Here is a 17803-nt window from a genome sequence, read left to right on the forward strand (position 1 = left end):
ATTTGGTCATCCAATTTATATTCATTCAAAGAATTCGCCATCTCTTTGTCATGATTAATAGCCTCATTTTGCCTACATATTTTTTAAACTTTTTTATTAAATGTCTATGATTTACATGTCATGCACCAAGATCCCGCTCTTCCCCGCAGTAAAATAAAACAAACAAGACAAACAGAAAGTCACAGAAGCTGTAGTGTATCACGCAGTATAGCCTTTTGTCCATATATGTTTACTTTCAAATGTTCATTGGGTCTGATTGGAAGTCTGCACTATTGTTAGCTGTTGCTGTGTGTCAAGGAGATTCTTAATCTTTGAATCTTCAGGTCCAGTGTTCCAGCAGGTCGTACATGGGGTAGATGTTGGGATGAGGTTCACTCAGAGCCCTGGATCAGGACCCACTCCCTTTTCCTCAGAGCAGTGTCCGCTTTCTTGCTCCATGTCATTATGACAGGGCCAGCTCTCCTGCTCCTGTGTCCTCAGGGCAAGGCCAGATTACTTGCTCCCTTATCCTCAGGGCAGGGCCTTCTCTCCTGCTCCAGTGTCGTCAGGGCAGGGCCAGCTCACCCACTCCTATGTCCTCAGGGCAGGGCCAGCTCTCCAGCTCCTTTGTTCTCAAGGCAGAGGCAGCTCTCATGCTCCCATGTCCCCAGGCCTGGCTCACCTGTTCCTGCATCCTAAAGGCCATCTCTTCTGTTCTTGTGTCCTCAGAGTCAGCTCTCCTGCTTCCATGTCCTCAGGGCCAGCTCACCTGCTCCTGTTCAAGTCACCAGGTTGTTGCTGGCCGTCAAGGCCTGGATGGCCTTCTATTCCTGTGGGTACTGGATCTTGTGGGCCATCAAGCAGGTGGCAAGTTGAGGCCCCTCAAAGTCTTCATTGAGTAGCTCACAGAAACCATTGATGTTGGTCCAGCTCAGCTTCTTGTCCCGGGGAACTCGTGGCTTTGTTGATTCGTACCTCCAGAGTCTCTAGTTCCATTAGGTGCTCCATCAGCCACAGGCCCCTGTCTAAGTGCTGCTCCTAGTATCCACCTCTGCATGATCCAGCTCTCAGCACTGAGCACAAGCTCAACAAAAGGAGAAGCCTTCCCTGGTTTCTGCCCCATTATTCTCAACTCACCTCCTCTGTGAGGCTCTCCACTCTCTTACAGCCAACATCAGGTCCCTGACTTGTGGTGCTATTTGTTGCCTGCTCTAGAGGCAATGGGACCTGGGAGAGTGGGGCCTAAAATAGGCAGACTAAAGTTTCATGCTACTTTTTGTTTTGTTTTTGTTTTTTCAAGACAAGGTTTCTCTGTGCAGCCCTGGCTGTCGTGGAACTCACCCTGTAGACCAGGCTGGCCTCAAACTCACATGAGATCTACTAGCCTCTGACTCTCAAGTGCTGGGATTAAAGGGGTGTGCCACCACACCTGGCACAATAGCCAACTTGATTCAGAGCATCAGACATTTTATACTCTGAGGGTTAGGAAGACTCACCTGGGTAAAGTGTTCAAGGACTAGGCACACATGGTAAAAACCATGTTTTTCCATAGAGGCATATGAATGACAACAGCTGAAGTAACTCACTCCTGTCTGCTACACCTGGGAGGAGCAAGAACAATTCCATGTTTGAAGAAACTGGTTACAGGAGTCTTGTCGTCTTCTTCTTCTTCTTCCTTCTCCTCCTCCTCCTCTTCCTTCTTCTCTTCCCTTTTTTGGAGTTTCTCACAAGCACTCACAGGACTGAACTGTGTTCCAACACTTCCCAATAGCCGTGTGTTGGAATCTATTTTAGTGGGGACTTGAAAGATGGCTCAGTAGTTGAAATCACTCTGTTCTTCCAGAGACCCCAAGTTTAATTCCTAGAATCCACAGGGTAGCTCACACCATCTCTAACTCCAGTTCCAGGGGGTCAAACACCATTTTCCGGCCATCATGACATAAACATGTGTAGCGCACAGACATACATGCAAGCAAAACACTCATACACATGAAGAAAAGTCTGCTTTGGTCATTGATTAGAGGGTGATGGCACCAGGAGGATAATTTTCTCCTACATTTTATCAGTTTATCACCTGGTCTTTCTCAATCTGCTTCACTAGATACATAGCATAATCTTGCCATCTCAGAAAGCTTCTTGCTGGGCACAATGCTGATTTCCTCACATGCACTCTTGTTCAAGTGCAAGTCATGGTCACATTGCCCAGTGATCACCTGGGCTTCTCCAGGATGCAAATACAGGGGATATTGGCAGATTCATGGTAAAAGTGAAAATGTCAGTATGGAACAATATACATGTAACTGGCATGCCACCAATAAGTCTATCTTGTCTACATTGCTACTCACAAATCACAGTTAAAAATTACTTGGAACCAGTAGAGTACCAATAAGGCAGGAAAGTGTATTATTAATAACCCCTAATGAGGCTTATAATTAATAAACAAATGAAATTTCTGTGATGGGACATTAGCACAATGTAGAAAATAAAGTGAAGAAGCTATTGTTTATCTTAACCAAATGAAAGAGAAAAGTTACAACTTTCCCCACTAACTCTTGCTCATTTGTTTATTTGCAACAGGGTCTTGCTATATAGCCTGGGCTAGTGTCAAATTTATTCTTTTCCTGCCTCCACCTCCCAAATGCTATGACTACAGGATTCAGCCACCACACCCAGCTTTGTCTTTTTCTTCCTTTCTTTTCATTTTCTGTCTAATAATTTATTCAGATTACATCCCTATTGTTATCCCCTCACTTGTGTCTTCCCATTCCCCCTCCTTCTTTCCCCCTATTTCCCTCCCCTAGGTCTGTGACAGAAGGGTACCTACTCCCTGCCATATGATTACAGCCTATCACGTCTCATCCTGATAGCCTGCTTCCTCTTATTCTGAGTGCCACCAGGCCTCCCCACCAAGGGGAAGTGGTCAAATAGGGGGCACCAGAGTTCATGTCAGTCAGTCCCCGCTCTCCACACAAATGTGAAGAATGTGCTGTCCATTGGCTAGATCTGAATTGGGGGCGGGGGGTCTAGGTTCTTTCCTGATCTCAAGCTGTACTATATAGTGCAACAGTAATTAAAACAGCATGGTACCAGCATAGCAATAGGCTGGTTGATCAATGGAATTGAATCAAAGACCCAGAAATAAATCCATACACCTATGGACCCTTGATTTTTGACAAAGAAGTCAAATATATAAAATGAAAAAAGGATAGCATCTTCAACAAATGGTGCTGGTCTAGCTGTATGTCTACATGTAGAAAAATGCAAGTAGATCCATATTTATTACCATGCACAAAACTCAAATTCTTTTTCTTTTCAAGACAGGGTTTTGAAAGACCCCCAAAGGGAGACCCTCACTCAAGCCTCGGGATGGTGCGCACCCAAAGACACACAAACGACCATCTTGCTGTAAACACATGAGGCAGTTTATTAGCGGAGCTCCGGGTCAACATGTATCTCACGCAGGAGACAGAGGGGTCGACCCAGAAGCCCAGGGGTTAGGGGTTTATATGGGCAAGGGTCGGGGGGAGTGGGAAGTTTTGGCACGGCCACACACGATTGGTTGTTTCAAACATTTGAACATCAGCAAATTGCATAGGCAGTTCTGGGGTAAGCTCAGACTTAATCACATGGGTACAGTCCTTGGTTCCTGTCTTTCTTGGAACCCGAGGGTAGATGTTTATCTGAGCTAAGGACACATCTGGTTAAACTCAAACCTGGAACATTGTGTGCGGGCCTCAAGGGGGGGGGGGGATTAAACAGACACCATAAGATCGGATGAGGGGTCTTGGCTCATTACTCACTCGACCATGTCCGGTACCTGTTTCTCTCAGGAATTTGTCCTTGTGTATCCTCCCTATCTTTTATGGCCAGCCGGTCCCTGGAACACTCAGTAGGCCTTTGTCTCCTATCTCTGCATTCTTTGTGACTTATCATCTGGGACCTTGGGCTAGCATACCTGTCGACCTGCACTTATGAGTTAGAGAGCTCTGCTGTTCTGGTTGCTTTAATGCTAATTAAAAATTTTCCCTTTCAGTTTCTCTGTGTATCTGTGGCTGTCCCTGACTCCCTTTGTAGACCAGGCTGGCCTTGAACTCTCAGAGATCCACCTGCTTCTGCCTCCCTGAGTGTTAGCATTATAGGCATGCACCATCATGCGCTGGATATCTTTGTCTTTTTAGGGAAGAAAAACTATCTGGTAACTGATTAAGTTAGCCAACAGCAACAGTTATTCTCTTTGACTATGTCTCAACCAATTTCCCAGTCTAACACAATGTTGGACTTGAATACGATGTATATTCTTTATTAAAAAGAGGAGTGAGCAGACATGTTGTTAACCCTTGTCTTAGTCACTATTCTATTGCTGTGCAGAGACACCATGACCAAGGTAACTTATAAAAGAACACATTTATTGGGCACTTGCTTAGAGTTTCAGATGGTGAGTCTATGGTCATCACGGTGGGGAAGCAGGCAGACAGGCAGGCCTGGCATTGGTAGCTGTGTACTTACATGGTGAGACCACAATCGTGAGGCGTAGGGAGAGCAAACTGGAACTGTGTGAGCTTGTGAGACCTCAAAGCCCACCCCCAGTGGCACACTTCTTTCAACAAGGCCACACCTCCTAATTGCTCCCATGTGGGTCTACCAACTGGGGACCAGGTATTCAAACATGAGCCTGTGGGGGCGGGGCCATTCTTAGCCATTCACCACATCCCTGGAACAGCAAGCAAACATCACTGTGATTCTATCACAAAGCTCTCTTTCAGTCTCTTCTCTGCCTCTTTAGTCAGCTAAAACTCTGTATCCGTTGTGTTATCCAGTACCACTTAGGGTAAATATAATATCTACTTGTAATTTTTCCTAGGAGTGAAATGGGAGGAAATGGCTCTTGGAGAATCACAGAGACATTGTTGTCGCAGGTGTGCTTAATTCAGGGACTATGGTGCTAGGCTTTACTGGTCACCAAAACCTCCCTGAGCCACAGACCTTTGTCTCGAGAGTCCCTAGTCCTTTGTCGTAAGAACTCAAAGATTAAGTCTCACAGGGTGAATTTTGAAAAGGAAGTGTTATTATAGAGTGAGAGCTTAAAGAGAAGGAAGCAGAGAGGAAGCAGGCAAAGTTCCCGTGTGGTGGAAGGGATCCCAAGAGAAGGTTGGTGCTAAGAGGCTCTGTCTAGAAGTTAATTGGCTTCACAGGGAGGAAGTAAATTGGCTCTTGAAATGACTGGGCTGAGGTGGGGGAGGAGAGCTGGTTAGCCTAGATTATCCAGTCATAGATCCCCACGAGGTGTCTATGCGTCTGTGTCCCACTAACTTCATGCTGTGCTCATTAGGCTGCTGTACTAAGGGAGAAAGACAAAAACCTAAAGGCTCAGACCAATGTATATGGCCAGTGTGCTCCAGACTTCTGGCCGGGACAGAGCTGTCAGAGGAACCAAGGGTACTTCTGGCCGCAACAGAATGGCTTGTTTGCAAAGTCTCTTTCCCTTAACTGCCTAGCAAGTTTCTTTCTCTTATTCTCATCACCAGGTTTAATACGATTATTAAGGAATTATAAGTCCCAAGGAGTACAATTATAGAGATATACAGTTCTCATGAAAAAAACAATAGGCCAACTCAATATTAATTGTATGTCATGTTTTAACATCCACAATGTTGTAAAGCAACCATCATGTTCTTTTTCTCATCACCACTTTTAGTTACTTACAGTTTTATTGTAAATAAACTAAAACCTTGAGAAGGTGGACTGAGTGCATACCTGTAAGTCAGCACTTTAAAGGTTGAGGCAATAGGGTCAGAATTGCAGGACAGCCTGTGCTATGTAGCAGTTCTGTCTCCAAAACAATAATGAGAGGCATAAATTTACAACCGCACAGTTTAAGAGTATAGCTGAGTAGCACAAATACGTTTATGCTGTGAAACATCTCTGGAAATTTTTCATCTTACAAAAGCAAAAACCATATTCACTAAACAAAAACCTCATTTTCCTCCTCCCCAAGACCTTAACAACCACCATTCTATCTTCTGTTTCCATGAATTTGTCTACTTAAGATACTTTATATAAACAGAATCTTACACTTGCCTTTTTGTAACTAGCCTATTTCACATGACATGGTTTCCCAACCATGTAGCCTATGACAAGTTTTCTTTTTAAGACCTACTAATATCTCATTCTATGTGTGCACCACGTGTTATTAATGCATCCGTCCATCCTTGGACGTAAGCATTTCCTCCATCTCTGGTTACTGTGAGGAATGCCATGAACAAGTACACAAATATTTCTTTGAGATTTCTGACTTCATATCCTTTGGACATATACCCAGATCCTATGATCATATGGTAGTTCTACCTTTATTTTATTTTATTTTTTTAAGGAACCACAATTCTGTTTTTCAAAATGTTGCACTGTTTTACAATCCCATCAACAGCGCTGAGGGGAGGGGTGTTGCAACCTTCCACATTCTCAACAGGCCAGAGGCAGGCTGTGCTCTATTGCTCTGATTTTCTGACACAGTCTCTCACTGAACCTGGAACTCGCCATACCACCATACCCAGTTTTTCCGTGGGTGGCAGGGATCAGAGCACAGGTCCTCACACTGCTCAGCAGGCACTCTGCCCACTGAGCTATCTTCCTAGTTCCCAGATTTGTCTTTAATCATGGCCATCGTGCTAGGTATAAAATAATATCCTCACAGTTTTTATTTGCGTCTTTCTGGTGGTTACTCATGTTGGACATGAGCTTATTGGCCACTTCAGAGAAATGTTACAAGCATTACAGCATGGATAATGTTTCATTCAAAGTAAGCCACCAAAGTGGTCCTGCGGGACTCTAGTGGAGCTGGGGAGTTCCTATCACATAGTCACATGGCAATATATTCTCATGTGGATGGTGTTCACCCATGTATCTGCAGGGTGGTGTAATCAAACTTGTGCTCCCAGTTGTTATAAAAGTAGAGCAAATATTTTATGTGCCAACCATGATCTTGGTTTATTACTTGCTATGCTTTCTTATTACTTTATTAGAGTATACCCCTTCTGCATCTTAAAAAAAGATTCTATAAAACAGCATACCGTGCTCTTCAGCAGCAGCCTCACATGTCTGTTTACCATGTCTTTTGATCTTATCAAAAGGTCACATGAGCGGAATGACCTGTACCACCTAGGGTTATGTAAGCACACACTACAATGTTCCCACAGCAATGTGAACTGTCGCTGTTACCTTTGATAGGCAGTGACATCAGGAGACCCGCACAAAATGTCCCAGGTCAAGAGATAATCTCTGTGTTTAAGTTCTAGAAGATAAAATTTTAGATGCTCCGTCATGTTTGAAGATAGTATAAGCTATTTGATAAACGTTCTTAGAGTTACCATTCTCTGTTGCTCCCTGCCTTGTTTTCTGAGTCAGGGTCTCACTATGGAGCACCCTGTTTAGCCTGGAACTTGCTAAACAGGCTTGCTAAACAGGCTGGTTCCAACTTACAGAGATCTGCCTGTCTGCCCTCAGGGTACTGGGATTAAAGGCATATGCCAAAGATAAGTATGCTCTATAATCAAAGAGTTGAAAGGATCTTACAAGCTTGACTTCTTAGAACAAGTCTTGAAAGCTAGAGTCAATTTACATTCACTCTAGACATAAAACAATCATTTAGAAAAACCAAGAGAATTAGCATAAGTGGAATATATCTCTAAAACTGAATGCCCAGTATATTTAATTATAACTACTTAAAAGGAAATGTGGCCAAATAGCTGACAGTGCCCTCCCAAAGACATAGTCATTGCCATTTATTTTAAAAGATTAAAGAGACAACTATCAAAATATTTACAATCATATTACTAAAAGGTATAAGTATGATTTTTAGTTTTATATTTGGAGTATCTCCTATGTGTATTTAAACCAGGAGGATATTCAGTATTAGTTAAAGATGACATCCATTTCCTGTCAAGGCAATCATTTCCAAGGAGTGGTCACACTGTCACCTGTGTCTGCTTTGCCTGTAGATACCTTAAATGTGCAAGTCCCCTGGCTAAATCCCAGACTTCCTGGATTAGAATGTCCTGGTTGTGTGATCTGAGAATTAGGATTTTAAACAGATACCCTAGATGACCTCGTGCACATCAAAACAACCAGTAAGTGTCCATTGGGAGGGAAAAAGAGAAAGGGCCATTTATTCTCTCAGAGTGTGCTCTGCTCTGTGCCCAGCCTCACAGTTCTCCCGTTGCCCAATAACTGAGTTAGAAGATGCTCTGGGATCCTGAAAGGTGTGAGTGTGACTCCCTGCCTCATCCCTGGAACTTTATGATCTCCCAATGAGAGCCTTATTTTGAAGAGGCAAGAGTTCCGCTAGAGGAACCAGAGGCTGCAGTGGATGCCTGATTCATGTTGACTGCCCACCCTTGTCCCTCATTTGTACAGTAACACTGGGACCCAGGTTGTTACTCTTTTCAAATATCAACACCAGGAGCTAGATGAATATGTGCCTTTAATAGTATACTTCGAGGCAGTAGTACACTCGTGTGGGGGAAAAAATCACAACTATATTTTGAACTAGACACGCACACACACACACACACACACACACACACACACACACACACACACACCCTTTGTTTGGTCTAGATGCACAAATAATAACAACTAGCATTTATCCAGCCCGAATTGAGTGTTAAGTTCCACTGTATACACCTTAATGTTTATCCTCTTTATAATGAGAGATAAATACTTATACCACTTCATAGATAAGGAAACTGAGGCTTAACACAGATCAGAGTTTACAGAATTACAAAGGAGTATTAAAACTTGAGTACAGGGTCCAAATTTTTAATAATTTAACAAACTGTCTTTTGCTAAGTATGCATAATAACTTATGTCAACCTGATTTACTGGTTTTTATTCAGTTCCTAAAATTGTTTTTCTCTTAATTCTTCCAGTAAGGAAACAAATGAAGTTACATTCACTTGGAAAATAGTAATTTTTTTTGTATATTAAGCAAAACAAAGGATCTTATGGATTATTGAAAATACACAGTTTCTCTAGAACTTTCTGTGGTCAAGAGTACATGAATACAGAAGGAAGAGCAAATGCACCATCCAGACACAACGTTGGAAGCTATACATCAAACAAAGGAGTGAACGCTCAGCCGTAGAGTCACATTTGAACTTGATCTCATACAGATCATGTGACATCTGAAACCTCACAGGAGTGTCCCCTGCTCTAGACATGTCCCCTGAAGACGCCAGTGTGGTTCCTGACAGGCTCTCCCTTTCTGTCTCACTTTCTTAGGAGTTGGTCCTGGTCTTGTCTTTGCCACCACTGCCTTTCACTTCCAAATCAGAAGGTTGTCTGCAGGACCCGAGCCAGGAAGGACAATGTTCTACCTTCTACAGTCTACCTGTTCCCAATGCCATGCAGGATCCTGAGGAAACACAAAACACTATAAACATAAAACAAAGGGAAAAACCGTAGGGATGGCAGGACTCCTTCCATGGTTTTACCTTTTCTAGGGAGGGGAAAACTCATGGGTTCAGACTAGTCATGTCTGCATTAGGAAAGGAAATTGGCCATTGCCGATATATACTCTGCCGTTAAGTCCATTTCGCCTAGTGATTGATCAGATAAAACCAGTTCACCCTTTCCTGATTGTTTAAAAACAGTTAAGTGGTTATCCAGTGTTCTCTTGAGTACAAGCACTAATTGAATAACATGTGGCAAGCATACTGACAACCTTCTAGACTCCAGAAGTGGGGCTGAGTGCTAAGAGACTGAGGACCTTCTCAAAGCAGCCTCTTACTGCTCACGCAGTTCCCTCTTGTGGCTAATGTATGTATTAAGAGAAAAGCACTCAGGAAGGATAGCAGGCTACCAAGAAGAGACTTGATACCCTACGAGCATATACAGGGGGAGGAGGTCCCCCTCAGTCACAGTCATAGGGGAGGGGAGTAGGGGGAAAGCGGGAGGGAGGGAGGAATGGGAGGATATAAGGGATGGGATAACAATTGAGATGTACTATGAATAAATTAATAAAATATTAAAAAAAGAAGAAGAAAGCATGTCACTGCTAAGGCTAACTGATGCTCAGTCACGCTGGAAAAGCTCTGAGTACCAGTGTAGAACTCATTACAATTCAATGCATCGACAGATACCAGCCTTTGGTTAAGAGTTTTCAGAAGGAAGGCTTTCTACCTCCACAGGCCCATGCTCACAGCTGGAACTCTAGTTAACACAGAAGCCTTTAGGGAAGGTTGAGCAGCTGCTGGCAGTTGGAAAGGCCCTAGGAGGCTTGGAGAAAGCGCCAATATGCCAAGTACCACAGTGGTATCTGGCATCAAGTACACTGAGACCCATTATCAAAACCAGGGCTCGTAAAATCAGAAATATCAAAGGCTCTAGGATATACCGATTTGGATTTGTTCCAGAGCATAGGTTCTTGGATCTATTGCTCAGTGGTAGAGCAATTAATTCCTAGCCTGTGGGAGGCCCTGAGTTTGACCCAGACTGATAAACAAAAAACAAAAAGCAACAACAGCAACAAAAAAAAAAATCTAGATTATTTTTTTGTATTGTTTTTTCAAGACAGGGTTTCTCTGTGTAGCCTTGATTGTCTTTGTAGACCAAGCTGGCCTCAAACTCACAGAGATCCGGCTGCCTCTGCCTCCCCAACTGCTGGGATTATATGTGTGCACCACTGTGCCCAGAAAAAAAAATCTAGATTCTTAATCTAAGTTTCAAAGTTCCATAAAGACTTTCTGTAGAGATTAGACAATGTAATTCATGTAAAAGTAGTTGGAATTGTGTATGGCACCAATACAAATCCCCCCAAACGCTAGTCTTCACATTATTTTAACATGTCAGAGAGACATAAAGTTGAGGGTGTGCTTGGCCACTCTGCCCAGCAGGGGATCGAATTTTGCTGTTGGCACAGTATCTAAGCTGGCATCAGTAAGCAAACCTAATAGCATACCTGGGTCTTGATCCAAGTAAGTAGTCTCAAATATGTGGCTAGAAGAAGCTCCTGAAAGATCAGCAGCAGGACAGACAGTGGCCCACGCTGCGTGAGGCTCTACAGATGCCCAGGTCTTCCAAGGATGGAGTGGCTTCTGGGTAGCTCCGTTTCCTGAGCCAACTAACCTACCTCTCCAACTCAGATAGTTTTTAATTTTCTTTTATGTTTATGAGAAAAAGAAAAGGGAAGAAAGAAATTCTGCTTCATCCTCTGCCACAGAGCCTAACAGAAAACACAAAGCATAACCACCCTCTCAATGAGCAAGTCTTTCTAGAATTCCTCAGTTGAACTGAAATTACACAGGGCACACACTCAAGCCATTTTTCTCCAACTGCTCAATCAGCGAAGAACAGACTTTTGGGGATACCCAAGCCACAATCTGAAAGCTGGGTAAGCCTGCTTGCTTAGGGTCTGGTCTGCCGTTAAACATTTCTACTTCTCTGACCATTTGGAATAGATTTGGAAGGAGGTTATTTGCATGAAAAGCCCTCATGATGCCACCTAAAACTACAATAAGACTTAGTGAGGGCAAGTTATTTTCCAAAAGAAGAAAGCACGAAATCTTCAATTTGTAAAAGGAAGTTTACATTTACATAACATATTGAATAGTATATGTCAGTGCAGGGTGGTGTTTATATATCCTAGTCATGGGTTGTGAAGAAGCTAAGTGCAATTTTTTTTTCTTGTTTTGCTTTGTGTCCCCTGTAGCCCAGTTGACCTTGAACTCCTGAGCCTCTTCTTTTTGTCTGTCTCTTAAGCACTGAGATTCCAGGCTTGCATGACCACCCTTGGAAAAATGTTGCCTTTCTTAATAAAAATAAACTCTTTTCCAAAGCCGGCTATAGAAAGAAAACCGTTATGTAGAAAGGAAATGGATCTTACATGCCCCTAAATGTGTCTTCCCCTGGCATAGAATGGAGAGCAGGGCTTCTTCCTAGGCACAGGCTCTCCCTAATAAATTGCCCCTACAATAAATCGCATCATACCACTTTTTCTGAGAGCCAGTCTATGGATGCTCAGAGCCAACCCACACAGATCTAGGTAAGTCCACAAGTCTAGACTCCAAAGGCTCAGAGCAAGAAGTGAAAGCAGCCTGTTGCCTGTGTGTGGAACTCGGCTGAGGGGTACCACTGATGCTTGTTCCTTTGCTTGGGAAATTTGTGTCTCTGTTGAGATCTATGCAAAATAGTGATATCAGAGCATAAATGAGTGAGTACAGTGTTCATAAAAACAAGACTGTCAGGTCATTTATTATAAATCATCCTAAAATTTGAGTAAAAAAATCAACAAAAAGGTGACAAAATTCTTAAAGATGAAAAAAGTAACGATTCATTTCTGAAAACACAGAGAAAGAGAAAGGGAGGCAAAGACACACAGAGAGGGAGGAGGCCCAACAAACACAGGCCTGAAATTAAGAACACTTACTAGCAGCTCCAGCTGTGTGTGTGTGTGTGTGTGTGTGTGTTGTATCTGACCCTCTCTTGTAGTTTCTGTAGGCACAGCGTATACCCCCCCCACAGAGTCACAAAATAGAATGAATCTTAAAAAGAAACCATATTCTTTTTAAAATTGTATTTATTTATTTATTTATAGTGTTTTGCCTACATGAACACTTGTGTGTCAGAAGAGGGCACTAGATCTCATTATAGATGGTTGTGAGCCACAATGTGTTTGCTGGGAATTGAATTCAGGACCTCTGCAAGAGCAGCCAGTGCTCTTAACCTCTGAGCCATCTCTCCAGCCCAGAAACCACATTCTTAAAGATCTGGCCACAACTTATACTAAATTATTAAACTATTAAAACAGTAGTGGAACTGATCATTTAATGATTTTTATGGCAAATTTTGCTGTGAAAAAATGCAAATTTAAACAATAGCTTTCTAATGTATTATTTTATGAAACTAGATTTTTCTCACTGACCTGATTTAGTATAAGGCATTTTTACTGAAGATCACACCATAGAAAAGCATGTAGTGTGAAATTTCATCCAATTCTTATGCTTTTACAGAGTGAAGTCACCCGAATCTACATATTGTGGCTTATTTTTTCCAAACAGTATTTTTAAAATCTAGTCTTTGAAAATGTCATGGGTATATACAGGGTATTTTGATCACCCCACACCTACTACCCCGTTTTCTCCAGTTCTTCCCATAAACGCTTAGCATATTTACCTCCCAAATGCTCTTTCCCTTTTTAGTTTACTAACCCACAGAGTACAGTGACTGCTGCCATGGGCAACCTATCAACAACCATAGTCCCAAAGAAAAGTAACTTTCTCTCCCTCATTATCCATCAACTGCCAATAATAGTTCCAATTGGGTTGGGGTCTCAGGACCCCCTCCCTCACAGGGGAATGTTGGCTGGCTCGCTCTTGTGTGGGTCTTGTGCAGGTCACCCCAAGTGCTCTAAGTTCATGAGTGCCGAAGAAGCCTGGTAGTACCCCGTCCCCCAAAACGTTTCACAGGACTCCTCCCAGCTGCCAGCTCTCTCACCCTTTCTGCTTGCTCCCTTCTTCCTCGGTGTTCCCTAAGCCTTGGATGGGGTGAGGTTGATATCCACGGTCCATCTGTGGCTGACCACTCAGAGTCACTTATTCTCAGCTGTTTGATCAGGCTTGAGTCTCTGTGTTAACCACTAACCACTGCAAAAAGACACTTCTCTGACCAAGGTGGAGAGCAGCACAATTTTATGGGTGTAAACACAGATATTTAGAAGGCAGTTTGACAACGTGACCATTTAGAAAACAAGTAGATTCTCTTCTAGGGTCTGTGCCCTCCCCAGACGTGGGCATGGGCTTTTAGTCGGGTTCACAGTACCAGGCATGAAATCCCTCTTGTGAAGCAGGTCTCAACTCCATTTAGAAGGTCGTTGGTTATGCACTGTTATTACTTACTTTTCTGTTGCTGTGATAAGTCACGTGACCAAGGCAGCTTTCGGAAGGAAGAGTTTATATGGGCTATGGCTCCAGAGCTCGTCCTGGTATGGAGGCGTGGCAGCAGGCAGGCATGACAGCCTAAGCAGGAAGCAGAAAGCAGAAAGGAGGTGGCAGAACTGGAAATAGGATGAAGTCACAAAGCCTCAAAGCTCACTCCCAGTGACGAACTTCCTCCAGCAAGGCCACATCTCCTAAGCCTCCCAGATAGCGAGCAGCACCCGCTGGGCATCTAGTGTTCAAACGCCTGAGCCTATTAAAGGATATTTCTTAATCAAACCGCCGCCCTCCCATAAAAGTCAGACCACTATGGCAGCAGTGGGCGTGTCTTAACCTGGCAGGTTGGTACTGCAACATGCAGGATCCAGTGTTGGGTAAGACTATTGCTGTCTTTTCTCTCCCAGCAGCCTACATAGCACCTTGCATCACTGTGAAAGCTAGCCAGCGGATAGAGAGTTTCCTAGTCAGCCAGACCAATTTCCCTATGCCTGGCACACAAAACATGTGGTGTCGTCAGCAAAATGATCTTACCATCTAATTTTGGTGGGCAACCAAGAGCCACGGCAGTAGCTTGTGTTGTTTTGGGGCCTCCCTGACCATCATCATCGTTTATTATTATTATTTATTATCATTATCATCATTATTGTTTGTTTTGTTTTTCGAGACAGAGCTTCGCTGTGTAGCCTTGGCTGTCCTGCACTCGCTTTGTAGACCAGGCTGGCCTCGAACTCTGGCGATACGCCTTCCTCTGCCTCCCGAGTGCTGGGATTAATGGTGTGTGCCACTACGCCTGACTCATTAATATATTCTAAGCTTGACACTGAAGTTTTTTTTTTTTTTAACAGCCCATGTTTTTTGGAAGCAGCTCTGTCCACTGAAGCAGAGGACCTACCTCTGGACTGTTTCTTTAAAAAAGAAAGAAAGAAAGGAAAAAGAAGTAGTTTAAATTAGCATACTTACTTGTGGTTTCCCTAAGTTTCGGTTAACTCACACGTTACCCACCCCCACTTTTGCATCCCTCTGTCGTCAGCCACACTTAAACCTTTAACCCTCAGGGTTCCCTTCCTGTTCTTTTATGTCACACGCATTCTACTATGCCCTCTAATTATATTTTTTTTACTGGGACTTCCAGATCATAGGTTTCCAAACAGCTTTTTCATACACCCTTCATTTTGGTTAACCCTTCCCCCGCTTGCTCATTTCCCCGTGGCCCCGCCCCCTTCGTGCTTAGCCTTCCAGCCTCCGTTATTCTCCTCTCTACTTCTGTTTTGACTATATTCTCTTCTCTTTTCTTCCTTAATGGCTACCCTCAGTGGCTCATTTCTAGTTTTCTAGATCCATTTGTTTCCCGAGTTAAACACACAAGACAAATAAATAAATAAATAAATAAATAAAATTGAAGTTAGTATCCTCGTATAAGAAAAAAAAATTGCAGTGTTTGTATTTCTTGACCTGGGTGACCTCACTTAGTATAATTTTTTTTCCTGGTTTCACCCATTTAGTTGAAAATTTCTTGATTCTATTTTTCTTTACAGCTGGATATTTCCTGTTGTAAATGTACCACACTTTCCTTATCTTTTCACCAGCTGGTAGATATCTAGCTTGACCCTATTTCTTTATCATCATGAGCAGGGCACCCATGAGCACGGATGTACAAGTGTCTCCGAAGTAGGATGTAAGGCCCTTTGCATGCATGCTCAGAAGGGATGCGGAGGTGGGGGGGGGGGTCATGTCTTTGGTCTTTGGAGTGACTCCCAGACTGATTTCTAAAGTGGCTGCACCAGTCTATACCTCACCAACAGCATATGAGGGTTCCCAATTCCCAACACTGACACCAGCATTCGCTGTCAATTGTTTTTCTGATCATAGTCATGGACTAGGGTAAGATGGAATTTTTTTTTTCCTCATTAAACTTGTTTTAATGGGTCTCAAAATTCTGTGGCAGATTTTTGTCAAGTTGTTTCCATTAAAAAGTACTGATTTTGAAAACTAATAACTTAAAACTCTCACACACACACACACACACACACACACACACACACACACACACACGGCCCACAAAACATTCTCCTTTCTTTCTGAAGGTTTTACGATGCATTGTTCTCATTAATCAGTCTTCCACTATTAAACTTAAATGACCGATTGAGACAAACAGTTCAGTCTGTTCTTCCACCACTGATTAAGACTGGGGTGGCAGTGTGAGGGATAATATTCATTTAGCCTTCCAAGCTTTCTGGGCAGACTTGGTGACTTTGCCAGCTCCAGCAGCCTTCTTGTCCACAGCTTTGATGACAGCCACAGCAACTGTCGGTCTCATGTCACAAACAGCAAAAAACAACCCAGTGGAGGATAGTCAGAGAAACTGTCAACACACATGGGCTTGCCAGGGACCATATCAACAATGGCTGCATCACCAGACTTCAAGAATTTAGGGCCAGCTTCCAGCTTCTTGCTGGAGCGACGATCAATCTTTTCTTCAAGCTCAGCAAACTTGCCTGCTGTGTGAGCGGTGTGGCAACCCAGCACAGGAGCATAGCCAGCTCTAATTTGGCCTGGATGGTTCAGGATGATCACCTGAGCAGTGAAGCCAGCTGCTTCCAGTGGTGGGTCATTTTTGCTGTCACCAACAATGTTGCTACGTCTACCATCTTTGATGGACACGTTCTTTCCGTTGAAGCCCAGACTGTCTCCAGGAAGAGCTTCACTCAGTGCTTCATGGTGCATTTCAACAGACTTGACTTCTGTTGCAACATTGACTGGAGCAAAGGTAACCACCATGCCAGGTTTGAGAACACCAGTCTCCACTTGGCCCGCAGGAACAGTGCCAATGCCGCCAATTTTACAGACATCCTGGAGGTGCAGTCTCAGGGGCTTGTCAGTTGGATGAGTTGGTGACAGGATACAATCCAAAGCTTCCAGCAGTGTGGTGCCACTGGCGCTGCCATCTTTGCGGGTGACTTTCCATCCCTTGAACCAAGGCTTATTAAGCACTTGGCTCCAGCATGTTGTCACCATTCCAACCAGAAATTGGCACAAATGCTACTGTGTCAGGGGTGTAGCCAATTTTCTTAATGTAGGTGCTGACTTCCTTAACGATTTCCTCATATCCCTTCTGGCTGTAGAGTGGCTCAGTGGAATCCATTTTGTTGACACCAACAATCAGCTCTTTCACACCCAGGCTTAAGGCAGAAGGGCATGCTCATGGGTCTGCCTGTTCTTGGAGATACCAGTTTCAAATTCACCAACACCAGCAGCAACAATCAGGACACCATAGTCACCCTAAGATGTGTGCCTCTAATCATGTTTTTGATGAAGTCTCTGTGCCCGGGGCCATCAATGACAGTCACATAGTATTTGCTGGTCTCAAATTTCCACAGGGAGATGTCAATAGTGATACCACGCTCACACTTAGCCTTCAGTTTGTCCAAGACCCAGGCATACTTAAAAGAGCCTTTTCCCACCTTGGCTGCCTCCTTTTCAAACTTTTTGATGGTTCGCTTGTGGATTCCATCACATTTGTAGATGAGTCGGCCAGTTGTGGTGGACTTGCTGGAATCTACGTGTCCAGTGATTACGATATTGTCGTGAGTCTTTTCCTTTCCCATCTTGGCTTTGAATTAGCCGTGGTTTTCACAACACCTGTGTTCTGACAGCAAATCCATTTCAAAAAAGCAAGATGGAATCTTAAAGTAGTTTCAAGCTGCGTTTTTTTTCCCTCACAGCTAAGGATGTTAAACACCTTTTAAAAATGTTTAATAACCACCTGTGTTTCTTTTGAGACCTTTCTGTCAGCTCCATAGCTCATTTTAAAAACAAAGTTGTTTGTCTTTTGATGGTCAGGGTTTTTTTTTTTGTTTTTTGTTTTTTGTTTTTTGTTTTGTTTTGTTTTGGTTTTT

General features: G+C 43.3%; 1 long non-coding RNA gene and 1 pseudogene across 4 annotated transcripts in view; one reads left to right on the plus strand and one right to left on the minus strand.

The window, feature by feature from the left end:
* The window catches only part of LOC311592203, a 53017-nt gene that overhangs the window by 7954 nt on the left and 27260 nt on the right, over positions 1–17803 (plus strand). The window lies entirely within an intron of this gene.
* LOC311588441 (elongation factor 1-alpha 1-like) lies at positions 15800–17581 on the minus strand (annotated as a pseudogene). Its single transcript has one exon. The product of its transcript is annotated as an elongation factor 1-alpha 1-like (transcript).

The sequence above is a fragment of the Acomys minous genome, assembly GCF_964271855.1.
Source record: "Acomys minous genome assembly, chromosome: 2".
Classification (NCBI taxonomy): Eukaryota; Metazoa; Chordata; class Mammalia; order Rodentia; family Muridae; genus Acomys; species Acomys minous.